Source organism: Malurus melanocephalus, unplaced genomic scaffold, assembly GCF_030028575.1.
Source record: "Malurus melanocephalus ecotype Western Australia unplaced genomic scaffold, MMel_1.1 scaffold_303, whole genome shotgun sequence".
Lineage (NCBI taxonomy): Eukaryota > Metazoa > Chordata > Aves > Passeriformes > Maluridae > Malurus > Malurus melanocephalus.
Genome location: NW_026623535.1, coordinates 533,619 through 549,036, shown reverse-complemented (window position 1 = coordinate 549,036; position 15,418 = coordinate 533,619).

Genomic DNA, 15,418 nt, shown 5'->3' with positions numbered 1-15,418 from the left:
CTGTGAATCACTATAGCCAATCTGGCTGAGGTTTGTTCTCATTTGTAAATGCATGCCGTCAATGTAATGAAAATTGCTGTCAAATTCCCTTATGTATAAAGTATAAATATTGGTAGTGGTTCAGTATGAATGATATTTAATAGGTACTAAAAAAAAGAAGCTCGGGAAAGAAAGTGCTAGGTTGTTGTTTCAAAACTTCTATAACTTTACTATAAGAGGGTTTCTTTATTTTCTGGGATTAAAAAAAAAAAAAAAGAATCTGTTCTGTTTACTACACAGCCATTTACATTCTGGCTTTGGATTTTCAAGAAGACTAAAAGTCTGTTTCCATTAGCACTAAAACCATAGAGAGACTTTCACCCTAGAAATGTCAGGCACCATTACTTTCTGTAGAGTCTGAAAGCACTGCATCTGTTGTTGTCAGAAATGGGCAACACGTCTATCCAGAGTGGAGCAATGAAGCCTGTGAAAAGAAWTTGTAGAAAGCCAGGCAAAATTGTTTTTATAGATGGCAAGTATCAGCACTGGTAAGAAAAATACCAATACTCCCTTCCCTAAGGAAGAAATACATGATTAAAGAAGCCACTTGAGTGGAGTTGTTTTGCAGGAAGAAAGAGTAAATGGTTGAGGCAATGTGATTTCCAAAGTTTGTAACACACTTCAGATACAATTGGTGAACACAATATTGGCGTGTGATACTGCACTTCAAGAAGTGCTTCAAATAACCAGTGTTGACTTAATTCTTTTAGTTACTGTTACATACTCCAAAAAGCAATTTTTTTTTCAGAAAAATAAACTGAAATGTTCATGAGGAAGAATCAAATGAAAATTTTGGAATTATTAGAATGTGAACTTAACCACGTGGTTGTTTTTACTATTTACACAATTCTCATGCACATAATAGGCTCATCTTAACTTGGATAGAGATATTATAGCATCTAAGGTTTTGTAAAAGCAGTCTACATSCATGTTTTCAATAGAAAGATGCTGTACATCAATACTGTTTTATAGATTTCTTGTCTCAAAATAGACCAATTTGGACTTRTCATGTAAAAAAATTATGTGGTTCAGCAACATACACCCTAAGATGTGCCCTGATATTTAAACACATTTTAAAACACAGTATGTATCAACATAATAGCATTTTCATTGTCTTTTTGGTTTTGTTTGAAAAAACCCCGCTGATGTACATGGGAGGGCTTGTATTTTTTCACTACTATTATTATTTATTATTACTATTATAATTTTATTTTTATTATTATTATACTGCCATCACAAAAGTGGCATTTTAGGTATAAAACCACGTCTGCTGTAAGCACATATGATGACAGTAATTGCCTTCATGGTCATGAATCTTATAAAAAATGATTTTTTTTCAAAATTGTGGAATTCATTCTCTTTAACTGAATTMAAGATACTTCATTTTAAATATAGACTTTGCTTGGAAAATTCTTGTATCAGAGCTCTGACTACCCACTCAATAGCTTTTATTAGTTTTGAGTTTAAAATAAACATTATGAAATGAAATTCAGAAATTASTAAAATGAAAGGGTAATGCTGAAAGACAAGACTCCCCTGAGAGATCAACTAAAGGCTTAGCCTAATCTTTTTTCTTAGTCATTAAAGAGAGTATGATATAGCACAYAAGACCAGAGCACTGGTAATCCAGTGTGAAGGACTCTTTGGATTGTGCCAGGAACATTCCTTGACAATCCCATGAACCCTTAACATCTCTCATTACTGGGGAAAGAGAATCAGAATATAGAATCATAGAATTATATGGGTTGGAAAAGTTCCTTCCACATCATCAAGTTGGCATGCTAAAGCACCTCAAAGTCTGTCTTGAGAAGCCAAAAACTGGACATGGCTTCAGCACCTCAACCACTGCCCAGGTCCTGCTGGCCACACTATTCCAGCACTAYACAGATTAACTTCTTGTTGGGCTTTGGATCTTCTAATGTACTCCTTGTGTAACCTCACTGYCCCTTCTTSCAAAGATCATAAACTCCCCTTTTCACCCTGAATTCTAAACTAATCTGTTCAGACAGRCTTTCTTCTTCCCTGCCATCTTGTATTTTGGCACTTGGGGACAGCTGGCTCCTTCACCTGTAGGATTTCCTTCTTGGAAAATGYCCACCCTTCCTAGACTTTTTTTCCCCTTCAGAACAGCCACCCAAGGAACTCTCTTAATCCATCTCCTAAACAGACCAAATTTTGCAAGTCCAAGGTGACAGTTTTGGTGAACCCTCTCCTTATTTCTCTAAGAATCAAAACTTTTATAATTTCATTGTTCCTGTGCACCTGATGGCCTCTAACAATCACATCACCCAACAGTCCTTCTGTGTTCACAAAAAGCGGGTTCAGTGAGCTGCCTCAACACCTGTGTCTGGAAGTTTTCTTCCATAYACTCCAGGAACCTCCTGGACTGTTTCCTCTCTTCTGTATTGTATTTTCAGCAGACACCGAGGAATACACAGAGATTGAACCCACTACCTACAAAGTAGAAGTTGCATTTATCTCACAAGACCTGGATTTCATTCACTGTGTCTAACTGGTACAAGCTATCAAGGGCCTTGGGTAAGCATTGCTAAAAATTATGGAACCTCTCAGTAGGGTCATTTAAGAAAAAAACATGTCACAAATTCACAAGTGCATTCTGTGTTCAATGTATTATGGTGATTGAACTGTCATCACAGTATTGTCAGTATGCATCTGTGTCTAATTGAAATACATTTCATTGCAGTTTTATCCATAAACAGTATGTGAAAAGTCTTWCTTGAAGGATTGGGGGATGGTTTCTGCAGCTTTTGGGGATTTTTTTTTTGTTTGTTTGTCTTGGTGTGAGCTGTAACCAGGAACACGAAAAATGAGAAAACAGAATATTTAAATTAATAAAATTAGCCATATGATTATGAATTTCAAGAAACTTTGGTGTTTAGCTGAGGTTTGAATTGATTTTCCCACCACTAACACTAGCACTGATCCAAGCAGGAAAAATTTACTTACAATTTTCCTTGGTAGATCATTTTAAAAGAGTTATGTAGTGTAGGCCTGAATACCACATGCAATAATTCATAGCATAGCAATCCATATGCTGCACATCTCTGTTAATCTGTCAAGTGAAAATGCTAAACCGGGAGCAGATGAGAGTGCTAGATTTATTGTGACAATGTATTTTGGATTCCTTCTTTGCTTCTCTCACCTAAAAACTTCTACATTCTAGATATTACTCTTAGGTAAATACTTTTTCACAGCTTCCTGTTCGTTCCTGGTGAAAATTGCCCTGCTCTCACCAAGACTCTCAGCAGAGAMTGCCCAAATGACCAGTTTAGTATTCACACACACATATGGGTCTCTAGCCTGGGGACCTAACCAGAAGAGTGGTTGTTGGCAGTCTACATACTCTTGTCTTCATATTTACTGAATTAGCTGAATTTAGGACACAGTCTAGACTCACACACTTGCCCATGAGCCTGAAAACTGTCCTGGTGTTCCTAGTTGAGCTACAAATAGTGTGAATACCAAACCCCCATTCCTGATCGCAACACATTGCCAGTGTGGTCAGAATTTCTGTTTTTGAAGCTTATTTCTGGTTGTAATATGAAGAAAAAAAAAAAAAAACCCAAACCCCAACACTAATAGTTTATCATCAAGCAGCTTCCTGTTCTTATATAAAGTTAATCTTGCTATAGGTGATGTAAAACAAATAGGGTACATGTCTGTCCTTGCAGTACTTATCCAAGAAGTCTTCTCTTGCCTATCCGAAATCTGTAGGATCCTGTACTTCTTCCTCTCATGTTGCCAATGTTTGGCTTATTCATTTTTATTAAAAATGTAGYTCTTATTATTATTTTCAGTTTAGTCTGTGTTTAAAGAGACAGCAACATCCTAACTGAGGAGATAAATGGTCTTTCTGAACCGCTTGTCACCGAGCAATGAAATTAACAAGGCACATGTTGACAATTTTGATTCCTCACTCAGATTTCACCAAGTGTTCACTTATCAGGTACTGATAYGCCGATTAAGACCAATTGCAGTTCCTGTGATGACTTTTAGACATACCTTCGCTTTTCCATCCATCAAGAGAGTGAAGCTGTACTTCCACCATCATCACTTAGTTCCTTATCAGTCAGTCATGGCTGCGGGCTTTATTAATGCAAAATAATTCTCTCATCCTCTTGTCTCCTGACATCGCTTTCCCCTCCAGTTTAATGGTGGGAAGCAATGAAGTAGCAGTRCAGATACAGTGTGTGTCAGATAATCGTGGTAGCTACCAGGCAGCCAGATCATCAGACCTTTCACAGAAGGAAATAGAATTACTGATATGAGAAGGCTGATATCAGATGAAGATGCTTTGTCTAGAAGAATCTAAATGAGCTTTTACAGGTTAAGAAGAAAGACAGTTGATGAAAATACACACTAGAGAACACATCTAGCCTGCTGAGGAATATAAATAAAAAACAAACAAATAATGAAACCAAATGTCAAGATTTATACACAAGTTGTTAGCAGCTTTATGAAGCCTACCTGTGTGGTGATATTGGAATATTGTTGTGTATCCATCCCACAATATATTTTCTTGACATTATTTTCAGATAGATAAAACTCTTTTTCTAACTCTTAGCATTAAAGGCATACTTAAATATTGGCTGTTACTAGAAATAAATATTTCTGGATAAAAAATAAGACAACAGAATACTAAATTCCATTTCAAATACTCAGAAATTAGATAATCCTGAAATTAAGTTTACCAGGTAAGTGGTTCTGAGTCCTTTCATTACAATTAATCACATAAGCACATAATATTCCATTTTACAGCTGTGATTTTAATGTGCATGATGCACACACAGAGAGTAAAAAACCTCTTTTCTGCTATTCATATTTTAAGATACTGAATGAGTTTGGTATAGAGAACACCCATATTTTCATGAATGTTACAACTTTGATATTTTCATGGATATTTCAGAATCCAGGTCTTCTAGCAGTCATGGTATATCTGGCACTACTTTATTCATACCCCACTTTAATGACAGGACACACTAGAGCAGGCCTGGTTGGAYGGGGTTTTGAGCAACCTGCTCTAGGGGAAGCTGCCCATGGCAGGGGGGGTTCAAATGAGGTGAGCTTAAAGCCTCTTCAAACCCAAACCATCCTGTGATTCAAAAGATTCAAATCCCCAACCTCTGCAGTGATGCTCAGGTGTGTTGGGTGCCCTGGTCTCACTCCTGCAGGTAACACCTGCAGGTGTCCTATCTGCCAAGGGTGACAAGCTGTGCTTTGCACATGCCATCAGCTCCACACACCCCATCACTCTGCATGAACTTCTGCCAGCTCCTCAGAGAGCCACAAACCAAGGGATCAGTAGATTGCTGCTCAAAATTAAAGGACAACAGATATTGTTGCTAAAAGCAAAATGGGTCAATAGATCTAACTAAGCCTGATAATCCTCCATCTAATTTGGTGAGTTTCATTAATTGATTTCCTTTAATTTTTTTTTTTTTTTTTGGTCATGATATAACACAGAAGAAAAATATTCTGTTTGTACACTTAAAATACTAGATCACCTAAAGGGATGACCTCAAGTGTCAGCTTGGAGGAATCAGCTGAAGAGATCTGTGTCAGCTCACAGGATCTTGGGCTACAATATTACACAAATGATAGCAGGCTGCATTAACTTCCCTTAGGAAAGGTTTAGGAGAGTTGATCCCTTTGAGAAGGTGAGAAGATGATCTCTGGAGCTTACTTTCAGCTGTGTTTCCTAAGATTTTGGGAAATCTAGTGATAACATCCATTTCTCCGCAACAATGGATATGTGGTTTCAGAAAGTCAGTGAAAGCCTAAAAGTGAAGATATCATCACTGGTGARTGATATGACCACTGAAAATCTAATCTGTAGCCAGCCTGCAACTCTCCAGCTCTTCTGAGTGARCATTTTTATTTAATTTTAGCTACATTTTACTTTCAAAACTCAATTCACTCACAGTTAAGTAGCTCACATTCTAGGTTTGTAAATAGCTTGTCTGGTAAATGCGGGAGGGATGCTGGCAGCAAGCATCCACCTTCAATGTTTTGATTAGTTCTGCTTGGCTTGTATCATCAGTTGACTGAATGTGCGATTGTGCACATTAGAGGGAGTAATGTCTTTATGGTGACTTGGCAATTATTTAACCACTACATTGTACCCCAAACTCCATCTCTCCCAGATAAATAAAACAAATCTGTCATTATCCATCCAGAGCAGGAAGGAATGATTACCGCATACGTATAATTCATAGAAAGACATAATAACACTCTTTTAACATGCTTTGAGTTGAACTTGCAAATGAACATCCTGCTGTGGAAAGAACTCATGCAGGCATGTTGGTGYTCAGGAAGCATTGCTGTTCAAAAGAGCTCAGAGTCTGTTGGATCTTGCAGTTATTCTGTGTCTCTAAACCAGGTCCCACTTACTGTGATATCAGTAGAGGGAAGGAGAGGATGAATTTTGCGTGTTYCCCTGCAAAGCATGCAGAGGTATTCAATTGCTTGTAAAATACTGGGATTTTTTTCCCAGGATAGACTAGTTCCTCAAAATTACCGRGCAGAGGGAAACAGACCATGACTTCTGGTATGTCACAGCAATCAGAACATGACTTTTAATATTCCTCTGTGGTGAAATGATGTACAAAAGAGAAACTGATATTTTTGTACTTATTTTTACGATATTTTTATACTTATCTGTTGGCCTAGTTGAACTTTACAGGTCCCTTCCAACCAGCCCATTCTGTGATTGTATGATTTCAGAAGTACATTCGTAATTTTTCTGACCTCCTTTGCAGGTAAACCCTCAGCTTGAGTCTGGAAGATGTGCTGGTTCTAGGAAATCAGGCAAACAGGGCTAGTGACACTATGTCACCTGATTTTCAGCTGAGCTGCAGTGCTCATCTCTCTATCTGATCACCAAATGAGGAGAGGAAGGAAGTCTCTCCAAAACCAGGAGATTAATTTRTTGTATGGGGAGACTGACATCTCAGATTTGATGTGTAAGTAGGGTAGTGAGTTTGGTCCTGTCTCTTTCTTGCTTTCCTTCATGTTTACTTGCATTCCCGGGCCATAATTAAATCATTGGTTGCAATAATTTGGGATTCATTGAGTACTGGTCTAAAATACAAAAACTATTTTCATTGAGATATGTCGCTCGTTCATTCCAAAGACTGAGTGCTGAAAGAACTATTCATTCTCTGCATCAGATTAAACTTACCTGATCCATCTTTCATCTGCCTACTATTTCATAATAACTGAAAAAGAGTTCATTTAATAACTCTGGCTAGAATTGGCAACAAAATGTTTAAACTTTTCTTGCCCTTCCCTTTGAGCCATTGTGACAAAACAAGACAAATGAGTACTAGGAAAAGACATCAATATTTTTAATAAACTTTTAAAAGACAATGGTCCTCAAAAAATCCTTGAAGTATCTCTAGCAGCTATAGCTATTTAGTCACTGTGTGTAGGTGGGTTTCCAGGCTGTGCACAGGCTTGTTGAAGACAAGYAGACAGTACCTGTGTTTCATAATTTTCCTTGTGTGTATTTGCTTGCTTGCAGGATTGGCAATGTATCTCATGTCTTTGAAAAAAAAGTAAATGTTTTGGGGGAAAAAAAGAAAAAAAAAAAAAACCCAACAAAAATGCAGGGGTATCTTTTTGCTTTGAAACTTTGAAATCTGGCAGCAATATAATAGAATATTTCCCTCATTGTCAGTGTTCATTTTAACATATTCTTGGAGATGTGGCAGCAAATTACAGTCAGGGAGATCAGTGCAATTGGAAATATTTAATTTTCAGAAAGTGGAAGTGCTGGGCTCCTGTGGAGTCCGAAAGCCTGAAGCTAATATATAGGCCCCAACTTTGCTTTCATTTAAGTCATTGGCAAAATTCCCACTGACTTCAAGTGAAGAGGCATTGGCCCAGTTTCAAAAAAGGAGTATTATTAGGTTTAACATTTTAAACCCACAAACATAAAGAGCAGTCTTAACATTATCATGATTGAGCATTTTATTTTCAAATGCATTTGACAGTATATTCAAACATAGAAATGTAGCTTATCTTTTAAACTTTCAAATTGCTAGGCTGAGCAAAACGGGAACTGCTTTCAATTAAATGAAAAGTATTGGGACAGAATTGCCTTTGACAGAAGAGAAATACTGTATTTATCTCATTGCAATCCATTCATTGGTTTACAGAATCCTGAAGCAAATATCATAAATCCACATGRCGTCCTTGCATGTTCTAGCAGATGTTGCATTTGAGTCTCAGAGTTAGCTGAAAGATGTGTTAAAACTCATGTATCCAGGCAGCTTCCTGTCAGCCACCCATCTGAGAAGTCTCAGAAGTTCCAATGACTACAGTGAGGTTTTGGATGAAGTTACACACCAGAAATTGGCTCCAGATTCACCAGCTACAGAGGAGAAGACCATGTGAAGTACAGCTGAAACCTTGCACAACATGCTATTAAAAATGTTTTTGAGATTGCTGACATTACAGTTGTGAGAAAAAATTCTCTTTTAGGGGTATGCGTACAAACACCAGAGCTAAGAGGGCTGCCAGGATGAAAGGCTGCTCTAACCAGCTCTGTCTGGGACTGTTCACAGAGTGATGGAGTTTCTCAGGCATTTTCCCACCTGTTGTGTCTTGGGGGGGTGTTACTCTTCAGTTGTGTGACTGACACCACCTCAGGGCAGCCACCGAGCTGAAAACAAAAGGGCAAAAGAGCACACGTGTCAGGTGCTCCTAAAGACAGGGAATTRGATCCTGTTCTGGGTGTAGGGATGGTTCAGCAGGAGAGAGGAGGGGGCTGCAGGAATCCTGAGTCCTGCTTGAAGGCTCCTCTGGAGCTTGTGCTTCTTTGAGGCTCAGATGGAGATTCCAGAGGTGTGTGTCTGCACAGCTGGCTCTGTGGTGGCAGCAAGCAGCAATGACATCGCCACGAGGAATGGCTTGACTTGACCAGRTGTGCCTGGCTCTCCAGTCTCTTCCTAAACAGAACTCTGAGAAGTTTAGTTTTCTTCCCCAGCCTGCCCTGTGGAGCCTCTGGTGTCTGCTCAYCAAGTGTTTCTAGCAAAGGACTTGCTTGGGGTACAGCTGAGTACAGGGGACCCTGTATCCAGAGGATGCCTTCCCCCTACACCAGCATGCTGGAATCTCTGAGTGAACGGACTTCTGAGGAGTCAGTCAGTCTCCAGGAAAAAATATACTAATATTTGAACAGCTCTTCCTCTATGCCTTAGATGTTGATTGGGTTTTGTTTGCTTAGTTGTGTATAAGATTTCTGTGATGTGTTTGATTTCCTTTCATGCTATTGAAATAAAGGAAACAGAAAATTTAAAGGCAGTCAAGAGTAGGAACATTATATCCTAACTTTTTAGAGCTAAGGGATTTSAAAGAAAGTGAGAAGCTTTAGATGATGGTTTGTGTATGCCTGGGCCAAAGTATGAGCAGGGACTTGGGCTGCCAAGGGCTACAAATTCCATCTCTATCTGCTTTCACAGACATGGGGGAGCACGACTTCCCACTTTCAGAAGATGTGATCAAGCATTTGACATGTTACAGGTCTGCCAGGGGCTCCAGCAGTCATGGACAGATGCTTAACACTGGCCATGAGAATACAAGAGTATGAAAAAGTCCTCACAATTCGCTTGTTTGCCATTAGAAAGAAGYGAAAAACACTTGTCTTATAATGGGATGATCAATAAACAAATTTACTGCAACATTCAAGCTTCCCAGCATTCGCAAGCAGAGTTCAAATGGACAGGATTAAGTGGCTAGTGATAGTAACAATGACTGAAAAAGTGTATGATTGGTTAAAAAATGAACCCTAGTACACTGACAGCTGAAAGAAGATGATTGTATTTGCAATATGGAAGATTAATCTTTTCATCCACTGCTCTCTACTACAGCAATTGCAGATGTTGCAAACACTGAAGGGAAATTATTCTGCTAATTTTTATACTGACAAGCCCATTCAAATAAACAATAACTGCAATTTACCACACATCCAGAATAATTCTTCTCTGAAGACTTCAACAGAGACCAGTGAATCTTTCCTTAATCCATCTGTTTTCATGTTTGTTTATCATAATACAGAGGGGTCATGTGCTGAGTAAACAAGTTGTTTCAGAGCATGAATAACTCCTGAGTTATTAGATGAGACTTGGTGCCTAAACAAACACAGAGTTATAAATGAGTTGGTTCCGGGATGGGACCATGACTACATAAATCAGTTTATCCACAAAAGATAAAACACCTGTATAGGGTTATTTTTATTTCAGAGTGTGATGATAAATAATTTTAAAATATATTTTTCAAGGYTTGATTCTCTTCCACTAAGTGGGATGTTTTGCCACTGAACCAGACATTGAATGGTCAGAGTCAGACCCTTAATGAAGTCTGAAAACAATTAATTCAGGGTGAGTATTCCCGGATGTTTTGCAACACTTTTAGAATGYACATTTTGAAGTATACCTGTGGCTTCCTAGAAGTATTCAGTACTTGTAATGAAAGGGAAAATTCCAGGGCGAGATCAACTATGGTTTTTTTCAGTAAAAAGTGTATACTTTCTTGTTGAGACAGAATGTAATCACTAAGAAATCTCTGACAATTGTCTTTGAGAAGATTACAGATCTTTCCCTAAAACACCAGTTTTAAATGCTGTCTCATTATCTACAGTTGATGCTCTTACTATTGCTTTTTATAGCAACCATTTTTCAAATGGCTTTTGAATCAGTGTCTCACTCCAGTAGCCATTGCCTCTTTGAACACTCTATTTCTGCCTGGTGTCTAATTTAACAACTACCCCAGATTTAGAAGATGAATTACTGCAATGAAAAATATTCAAACATCAAAATGGCTGCTGTCTTTGATAGAAACTGCTTTAAATACGAGAGGTGGCCTAGCCTAGACATTCCCAGTATTAGCAAAGCATTAGAGAAATCACAAATGCATTTGCCATTTAATATGTTAAATACTACAGAGCTGGGATAAATGCATCAGAAAATACAGTGCGTAACTTCCTTGCCTCTCTCTCTCTCTCTGCTCTCTTTTTCAAGAGCTGTTGTTTACACTGATATTTCCTGTGTTGATACAGAAGTTATGCTACCTCTGCTGGTAAATCTGGCTATTTTAATCTGTTTGTGTGTTTATGTGTTGATACAGCAAAAAATGTGCTTGGTACATCCTCTGGTGGCAACACTTGGAAACATCAGTTGGGTGTGCAAAAAACTGATTCCAGGTTCTGCCTTTGTGTATTARAGCTGCCTTTTCCCTGCTCAGGCAGAGGAAACCCAGTGGGCAAGAGTGTCCAAGAGGAGCTGCTGGAGAGCAGAACACCTTCATTCCAGGCTGGGCTGCCCCAGGACAGGGTCACAGAGCTGCTCACCTCAAGGTTTCAGAGTGCTCGTGGCACAACCATGCCACAACTCTTCAATTCACCCCTCCATGCCGCCCTGCCACATCAAAATGTTGAGTTTTTGGAAGAGAAGCAATATTGTGGACAAAATCAGATGTGGGGGGTGTTTTCTCATGCCCAAGGAAACTGCAGCAGCCCTTCTGAAGCACCGGAACTCAGACTGGCACTGAAACSCCATGCCAAGGAGGAAGGTGCAGGTGATTCTCTGTGTTTAATGCAGGGCTATGGAAGCAGTTTCCACTAGGATGGGTCATCCTGACTGAGAAAAAGGGGAGAGCCTGGCCCTTGAGAACCAGCACCATGAGGTTCCTTCACCTCTCCCTGCTTCTTCTTCTCAGACAGCTCAGGCAAAAATCCTCCTCACTGCTAGAAGCCAGTGAGCTGCTTGATGTCACTTATGGATTAATAACGTGCACAAGGAATGAAGAAAGAGCTATGAAATGGGGGGTGTGAAATTATATTAATTTAAAATTGGCAAGCACATGATCATTTGAGGAGCATGTGTAAATAGCTCCTTTTCTTATCAAGAGGTTTTTCTGTTTTATCCAAAGCATAGTTACTTGCTTTTCTTCATTTTTACCCTTTTAACTTCAGGAAATGAGCAGTATACATGAGTTTTTACYGTTCTACTTTTCCCTCCAACAACAAAGGGGGATTAGTTACTGTTTAATCAGCTGCTTTCTTCCCAAGACTTGTTGATGAGGCCCATGAAATTAAATTGTGCAGATTTTGCAATCCAGCAGAGTTCACAATGCCAATGTCAAATTCCTGTCTGCCGAGGTAGGCCCCATGAGGGAGGCACAGAAGACTGGAAAGGGGGACATCAGGAACCACCAGGAGGTGACACCACTGGGATTGGTAGCATCTGGTGGACACCTGCATCACAGCCCTCAGGTGGGATGGTGGCTTCTCTGTACCACAGAGATAATTGACCCAACAAAACTAAGAAAAATTTCTGGTGCAGAAAATAGTGGAGATGAGCACCAGGTTTTTTCTCAGAGGACTGATGACATATGAAAACACAGCTTTGGGCAGGTAAAAGGCTGCTTGGCACAGAAGAAATTTCTGTGTCACTGCCTGAGGGCATTGCCAGGGCTGTCACTGTCCCCAGAGAGGTGCCTGATATGGGACAGCGTGTGTCCCGGTGCCCCTGGCTCTCCTGGATGAAGCAGTGGGACAGGAGCAGCTGCCAGGCTCAGCCCTGCCACCCCAGGGACACCCCAGCCTTCATGGTGCCCCGCTGCACTGCCATACCCTGAAGAACCCAAAAGAGATGGGGACAAGGCAGGGGGACACACTCACTGAAGCTGAGTGCAGGTACCCTTAAGGTCCATCCATTTCCAGCCATCCACTATCAGCCCCTTTTTCTGAGACTGACTACATGGCTAGGCAGAAGCAATGCCATTTTGTAGTAACTTTCTGTGAATAATCATTATTTAGTACCTGCAACTCTAATACTGAATTATTTATTTGAGAATTTAGGTATTTGAACAAATATCAAAGCCAGTTGTGTCCTGGGCTGCATCAAAATCAGCAGGGCCAGGGGGTCRAGTAGGTGATTCTATCTCTGCAGTTCATTTTTCTGACACCCCACCTTGAGTAGTGCCCCRGCACAGGAAGGACATGGACCTAWTAGAGTGGGTCCAGAGGAGGCCATCAAGATGATTAGAGGGATGGAGCACCTCTACCATGTGGAAAGGCTGAGAAAGCTGGATTTATTCAGGCTGAAGACCTCAGSATGACCTAATTGCAGCCTTCCAGTAMCTGAAGGAAGCCTACAAGAAAGATGGACAGAGATTATTTACCAGAGCATGTAGTGATAGGACAAGGCATAATGGCTTTAAACTGAGAGTAAGTTTAGATTAGATATTAGGCAGAAATTCTTTACTGTAAGAGTGGTGAGGTGCTGGAACAGGTTGCCCAGGGAAGTCGTAGGTGTCCCATCCTTGTAAATGTTCAAAGCCAGGCTGGATGGGTCCCTGAGCCACTTGGTCTGGTGAAAGGTGTCACTGCTCACAACAGAGGAGTTGGAACTACATGACCTTCAAGGTCCCTTCCAACCAAAGCCATTCCATGATCCTATACTTACTCAAACTGCAGTATTAGATGGGTAAATTACCAGGTACTCTCAGTACTAGAATATCCTACTACAGCTCTGGCTRGAGGGAAACTTGTGCAAGTATACAACAAACATGATCTGCAGGCAATAAATAGCTTCCAGGCTTCCCCTACAGCTCAGAAATTACTTGGCTGAAGTGGTTTGGAAGGGATAGGTCCTTAACAGAGCTTTGAAGACATGAAGTACTTGGACCATCTCTACAGATTGTCTAGTACCTGAAAAACAGCAAAGAAAGATTTTTATATATATATATATAAAAACACGCATTCTGGAGATCTGAGCGCCATTAAAAGAGAACAGACACATCTGTCCTGCAGCTGGAGCTGAAGGACTAAGTGAAAAAAAGAGGGAACTTCTTTCTGGGAGATGATGTCTGAACACACACAAACATAGGCTGTTTATGAGATCAAAAAGGTGACTTCGTCATTTTTGGAGAAAAGTGTTAAATTTGGCCCAATCCAGTCATTCTCCCATCAGATGCAATGAAGAGGATAAAAAGTGCAAACTCCTTTACCCAAGAAGTGCATATGTTCATTTACACACTTTTGGTCCCTCATATTATTAATTAATTAAAAACTTTTAAAAGTAAAAAGATCTTTGTCATTCTAAGTTTATCCATTAAGAGATTCCTGTGTCCCTGTTAGAAGTGGTCTTCTTTGGCTCTTCATTTAAGAGTATCATTAACCTGWCATCTGATTTTAGTGTCAGGAAACATTCTGGATTTATTTTCACCAATTTGTCCATCTGTCTTCCTTCTTACCTTCTCACTCAAATGCCCCCCTAATTGTATACCTGATCTGCAGGARCACAAATGAACAAGAAAAACTTCCATTTCATAAAGTTTGGGGTTCAGTACTGGATTTCCCCTGGTAGGAATGGAGGAGGTTTTCCTCAGGTTCCTCTCTTTTGCAGCCTTAGGGGCCAGTGGTACTCTTCTACCCTGCATCCCCATTCTGCCTATCTGAGGCACAAGCCCTGGATGTGCCAAGCCTTTAAAACCCTCTCAAGCAAGTTCTGACTCCAGTGGCCAAATGCTGATTTCAGCTGGCAAGCAGCAGGCAATGGAGCTACCCAGTGTGGCAACCACCAGGCACAGCTGTGTCTCATCCATGGCTGGTGCCTTTCTGCTCAGGGAGTGCCAAGAGCCAGGCTGAGGATGGCTGTTTCTAAGCTAAAGGTTTGCCAAGGTTCTGTGTGAAAATGTGACTCTACCCCAAACAGRTGCTGCCCAGATGATGTGCTGAGTGTATTGTCCAAACAACATTGTGTTAGTGGGTGCTTCACATATTTTCTGTCATGGGACCTGGATATTAAAGGATGACGGAAGAATACTGAACACAATGTGGATTAATGAAGATAATTTTACTGTCTGGGTCATTCAAGGATCAGGTCAAATTACCCAAAGCACTATTTCGGGTCTTAACAACAGGAAGTTCATTACTTTGCTGACATTTGTGTTACTGAGGTTGTAAATAGACAAGATGGTAAACCTGTTTTAAGATGCCTATTACAAGATCAAAAACCCTGTGGCCATATGACACAAAGCACTAAAACAACTTCAGTCTGTCAGTTCAAATTTGTTCCAAATATTTTGAATTCTTAGTACAACTTCAATCTGTCTTGACAGATCAGTTTTTAGCTCATCCTGCCCACTCTAATTTTATGCCGAATACACATCATCTGTTTACCCATAGTTGGGATAAAGCCTGGCATATATCCATACACTGTACTCTGGCTAATTCATCAGAAATATGCCCGTGCCTCATTCAGATTGGATTTGTACCAAGGGCTGATCCAGGAGCACACAGATCTTACACAGCAGAAACACAACCCACGTGCACCCTGTTGACAGAAATGGT